Genomic DNA, 5,890 nt, shown 5'->3' on the forward strand with positions numbered 1-5,890 from the left:
TTCGCAACTGAAGCTTTCAAAATATAATATGATGACAAGGGATAAATCTTATTTGATTGCATCTGCTTCTTGAAATGAGCATTGTAAAATTTCTAAGTCTATATTATTTGCAATTCTATTACTTCTTCTGTATATTTTTTTACATATATCTCTGTACCAGTTTTAGTCTTTAGAGCAGCGAGCTACATATATTTGGAGTTCACATCAATTACTATCACAAGTGTTTATCACCTGGTTTGTATTTAGAACATGCAGTTAGATCAACTAACTCAGCTTGATGAAGGTCATCAACTACTTTCGTGACAGCTACTCTCCTTGGATAAACTTTGCATGCTGACCAATGCAGTTCATAAGTTGTTTGACCTTGCATGCGTATTACAATGAAGTCAACAAAAAGAGCAAAATCTCGTTGGTATGAGGCCTCAACAATAAAATATTTCCTTCTAAAATAAAACATACCCTAGATATACATCTTATCATAAAAAAATCATTTATTTTTCACCAAATACGTGTATTTCCCCCTTAGCGTAAAAAATTTTAAGTTCTTCTATTGTTCAACAACAAGGTCCATTCCGCTCATTGATACGTAATGGGAAATCTTGCAAGTGACAATCGTGGCAGCCCTTACCCAGCAACATTACACTGTACATATCAGTCACTAGTTGGTGTTCGTCAACATACATTTTGAATCAGATTGCAGGAAGTGAATAGCAGCCCTTGTTCTTAGTGTTTTCTGACAAAAAGTCCTTAATCCACTTCACTTTCTTTAAACCCCTCATGTAGATACCTGACTCTGGTGGAATAACTGAGCATAAGATGTTCAGTGTTCTCTCCAATGACACACCAACTGAGCCGGCCCTGTGAAGCTATATCCAGATGTCGCAAGGGCTTTGTGCAATGCCAAATGCGGTCGCTAGAAGAGACAACATTACGGCGATCACCATCCAACATCTGAAATGCAAATTCTTTAGGAAGAAATCGATTGGTTGTGGTGTAGAACTCTTGACAATGAGAGGACAGTGTACATAGTTCTGGAAAAGAAAAGAAACACATTAATGAGCTATCTCACGGTATGAAAATACTCAGATTTCCTTCCTAAACAGAGAAATTTTCACTTACCTTGAGTAAGACATCCGAGAGTTTTCTCTCCCACACTTTGCGATCAGCTGTAGCTATCACCGCTTATTGCATACGCTAAGGATTCAAGATGGCCACACTTCCAGTGACGTGATTATGTTATTTTATTGCACTACGTTGCTTCATCCGAAATGGCTGAAGATGTCAAGATGTCTTTTTTTTTACGATAGCAGTGTTCCTTCATATTGATGTGAACAACTGATAAAATATTTAGGGCACTTTTGGAACTCTGTACTACTAACCCATGGATATCTTGTTGGGCCTATATCTCCAAATTACAACGAATGCTTGCGCAGTATTCTTTGTGCTAAAATGAACTGAATAGTTCACTGCAGGATGTTTAGATCAATTCAGAGACAGTTTCAATTATCTTATGTTTTGTTCCATGAAATATGCTGCAATTATATGAAATCGAATACTCTAACTCCAAAACTAAAATTACGTATCTGTCCATTTCGGGAGCTATATTGAATTTAACTTGATACATCCATGTTCTAATTTCTGGTACAAAAAATTCAATTAAATCCCAGTCACGGAATGCTAGAGTCAGGCCTCGACTATTTTTGAGATGCTACATAATGACAGTTGCTCTTTCTCGGACACTCGTTTTTTTTCAGTTTTCTACTTAGTGTCTGTTTTATCTGAGAGATTAAATTTAATATCTTGTCTGCTGCGAATTAGTAAAAATTAAAGTCGAATATTTAAAATAACTGTCCTAGCATCCCGTACCACCAAGAGTTCCATAGTGGCCGAAATCGAAAAGTCCATGACCATCAACAGATTCTTTAACATCATGTCTCGTTCCCCAACAAGCATTCTGACCAATGTTACTGAGTCGTTTGGAGTAAAAGAGGCGTATCTTTAAGCAACAAATGTTATTCACATAATCAATAATTTCGTTATTCAAACAATGAACATTTTCAAAACAACTAAAATACATGATTTTTACATAACTTAATATTGGTAACATTTTCACTCTTGTTTCTACGAGAATGTTTGTTTCTATATACAGACGATTCTCGCATGTTAGTTGGTAAGTGTTTCCATTTTGTATCACAATCGATATGGAACCGTTGTGTGCGAAAACTATTTGACGAAACCTCTGTATGCCCATCTTCTCAGAGATGGCTCTGGACCTCGGCTGTTCAGTATAGGGTGTCAAATCAAAGACATTTCAGTCGTCTCAATTTCCAGATTGATATTGTATTGAGTCACCAGTTTCGGTGATATATTACGCAATTTTCAGACCCCCTGGCCAGCGTGTAGGAAGATTCCAACCTTGGTTCCGGTCAAAATTGGGGCCAACATTGAAGGACTGGTGTCTCTAGATTTTTGAGACAGCGAGCAGTTCAAATATCACCTGCGGACTGTTCAAATGTACAGAAATCAGTCTTTGAATGTTGGCCCCTGTTTTGACCGGAACCGTGGTTGGAATCTTCCTGCGCGTTAGTCAGGAGGCCTGAAGATTGCGTAACATGTATTGTAACACCTTGCTTGACGGTAAGCGTTCTCTTTGAAGCATGGTTTCAGGTGAAATTTATTTCGTCAAATGCAGATCAAACCTGATTTTCCTGTATGGTCCTAAATACAGCACGATCACTTCATAAAGAGCTGTTGCTCACATTGTTTGGTTGTCTCCTTTCATCTAAATTAGTTATTTGCAAGCGGCTGTCGCATCATACACCCAATGACATGGTATTCAAATACCCCAGTGGTTGCTTTGAAATCTGATTTAACACATATAAACCAGTACAGTCGTTTTACATGTCATATATTGTATGATTTTTGTGTATGGTAGACCTCAAAACCGTCTTTTAAAAGTAGAGCAACACGTCACCTATTTACACTGGCATGCAATGTCACTTCTTTTTCCTCTTGAGTAGCATATAACACACCTTCTGTGAGATTTTTTTTACATAGGGTGGTACCCACTCATGGTCCTCACCAAAAATACGAACGTGTCCAAAATTCTGCCTCATCAGTAAATTTCTTCCTGTCACCTGCCTCTGCACTAAATTTCATCTCTCTCTCTCTCTCTGTTTAATCCACTAAAATATACTTTACTGCCTCTTCATTAAGTTTCATCTCGCTGTCTCTCTTTCTCTGTCTATCTCTCTGTTTAACACTTAACTAAAAATGTTCAAATTTCATCTCCCTCTGTCTCTCATCATATATCTCTCTGTGTAATGGTTACTTACATAAGGCGTTAACAATTTAATATATTACAGAGGGAATGGATGGAGATCACGCAGACACAAATAACCTAGGCATAAATTTTATTATTTTCTTTAAATTTTCAGACAGTAAATCAGTTTAAAATATTACACTTGAACACATACAGACTAAAATCACAGTTAACTTCGACTTGCAGGCCAAATCGTTTGTCATATTATGTTGTCACACAGTGGAAATAGATTAATTTAATTTACATTCGTATTTATCTTCAACACTTTTTAGAATACCATTTATTGCAAACAATAGGTTGTTACAATTTGCGTAAACGTGTGAAAATCACCATCATATAAAAAAGTTTTTAAAGCCATATCTGAATTAATATATACATGGATATAATACTGAAATGCATTTAATGTGCAAACTTTATACAATATGAAGATATATATATATATCTTTCATGTAAGACTTAAAATGCAAGGAATCTTGAGAACTAAACATTTTATATGGGAGGACTAAACGTTCTTGCAAATTCGACACAGAACCAAAAATATCTTATTTTATAGAGTGATCATCAATGGCTCTTATAGTTCAACATAGTGATTTCTTGTGAACAGAAACTAACTTTTTACATACACAGTTTTCTGTCAAGATCATATGAAAAAAAAGTTAGTTCATCAGACATTTCCGAAATCAAATGTGTCCATGTTCTTCATTCTTCTGCAATATATCATGCACACAGTGGCATTGGCGTGAGAATCAAGTTCACTATCAGTGATAGCTGGTAGTCTTGATGATCGATATATCTTGCAGTCCTTCAAATAAATCAGCACTGCCCCACAAAATTTCGAATTAAGGCATCTTATACTCCAGACAGGGAGCCTTCTCCAATGCCGATAGTCTTTCAGTCCGTGTTCCACTTCTGTAACATGGTAAGAGAAGAATCCTCTTTCCACGAACTGAAAAAAAAAATATTAATTTTATTAGTAGTGCTATAGAGTGCATTCCAGGCTTGTATGTTGGGGAGTTGTGTGTGTGTGTGTGTGTGTGTGTGCGTGTGTGTGTGTGTGTGTGTGTGTGTGTGTGTAAAGAGAACGAAGACTTGAACTAAGATTATGACAAAGGTGGATCTCTCCTTAATCATTATTAGTAGCTTAACCATGGAACTTCAGATACATGGGTATTCAGACTGTGCGCTAGAAACAAATTTTATGGATTTAATAAAAAGAGGTGCTGCTAGACTCAATCCATTAGATGCAAGGAACATAACATGAAATGCACCCATACAATTCATCAGACATACATCAAGCAAATTGAATTCAAACCAAAAAAGCAGGATGTAGGGTGAATGGAAAAGACGCTTATGCCTGTGAAAATTTAGCTGCTCCATTAGTGTTTGATGCAACAAAGCTAAAGTTGAACTTAGCAATAGTATGAAAGAAATGGAGAAGGAGAAGAACGAGAACGCATAACATGTGACGAAGGAAATGATTAAAACCGTTTGAACAAGTCTAACATGTATGGACCTGGGCAGTATTCCCACAGCACCCGTAAAAACTGATTATAAAACTTGAAATTTGCTCAAAAAACAAGGTACTTACCCACCCGAAAAGAGGTGGAGAATTACCTCTCCTTCCAAATTTTTCTGCAATGTCAGTGCTTTCAGGATTAGCTGATGGTGTGGTAAGGACTCGTAATGCTATTAAACGAATCATATGAATTGATGAGTTGCATGCGCATGAAATTTCTGTGTTATTTGAATTGTATGACGAGCTCCGCTTCCAATGTGTGCTTCACTATATGAAGGCATGGGGTTCAGTTTCTAGTTAACAGATCACTCATATATATTCTAAAAGAAGCAGAAGCTATGTGTGTCATGTGTTAGCTGATATTAGCAAATAAAAACTGGGGAACAGAGTAGTTAGGGATGTTGATGTGGAGAGTTTATAGCAACTGCTAGAAAGTGCGCAGCTATCTGAATACTCTGCCCATACGATCTCACACGTTTCATAAACTTTTTGTTCACACGACTTCACAATCAATTCACTTACTTGTTGGGTCAGAACCAACTTGTCAACGATGTATCCGCCACCTGTACGCTTGCATTGGAGAGAAAACTTAATTCTAACAATATTAAAATTCACAACTCAATTATGCTATTGTCTCTGACACTTTCTTACTATCTACTGCAGCTACTGTTTTCGAGTATTTATTTTGTTACGAAAATTTTTTTTAACATGATATTTTTCTGACCTAGTTAGGCATGTGGTCGACCTTCAATCATAGTATTTTACCCTCCTGGCAGCGTCGCCATTTTCTAAACATTCTGCGTGGTGTCTGTTTGTTCTATATCGTGTCTCCCTACCACTTTTGCGCAACGACGCTCTGAGCGTGTTTCTTTAGGGAACTGACTAGTTTGAACCTGGGACCTGTTGCTGGTAAGGAGACGCCAGACCACACATGACATGTAGATTTCAGAAGAGTTCAGTGAGACTAGTGATGATATAACCAAATACTTAATGATTTCAGCGTCAGCTCCACTGCACTCCCTGTAAAAGAATCTTAATACTAACTAAATTTA

This window comes from Schistocerca americana, unplaced genomic scaffold (assembly GCF_021461395.2).
Source record: "Schistocerca americana isolate TAMUIC-IGC-003095 unplaced genomic scaffold, iqSchAmer2.1 HiC_scaffold_106, whole genome shotgun sequence".
NCBI classification, from domain to species: Eukaryota; Metazoa; Arthropoda; class Insecta; order Orthoptera; family Acrididae; genus Schistocerca; species Schistocerca americana.